Source organism: Bison bison, unplaced genomic scaffold, assembly GCF_000754665.1.
Source record: "Bison bison bison isolate TAMUID 2011002044 unplaced genomic scaffold, Bison_UMD1.0 scf7180017864235, whole genome shotgun sequence".
Classification (NCBI taxonomy): domain Eukaryota; kingdom Metazoa; phylum Chordata; class Mammalia; order Artiodactyla; family Bovidae; genus Bison; species Bison bison.
The window spans coordinates 775,250-775,661 of record NW_011494807.1 but is presented as its reverse complement, the minus strand read 5'-3'; positions in this window follow the sequence as shown (position 1 = coordinate 775,661).

The window sequence follows — 412 nt, the reverse complement described above, 5'->3', positions numbered from 1 at the left end:
AGTTGCCAGTCCAGGTTCAATGCACGATGCTGGATGCTTGGGGCTGGTGCACTGGGACGGCCCAGAGGGATGGTATGGGGAGGGAGGAGGGAGGAGGGTTCGGGATGGGGAACACATGTATACCTGTGGCGGATTCATTTTGATATTTGGCAAAACTAATACAATTATGTAAAGTTTAAAAATAAAATAAAATTAGAAAAAATAAGAAAGCCTTCTTCAGCGATCAATGCAAAGAAATAGAGGAAAACAACAGAATGGGAAAGACTGGGGATCTTTTCAAGAAAATCAGAGATACCAAAGGAACATTTCATGCAAAGATGAGCTCGATAAAGGACAGAAAGATATTAAGAAGAAGTGGCAAGAATACACAGAAGAACTAATCAAAAAAGGTCTTCATGAACTAGATAATCAC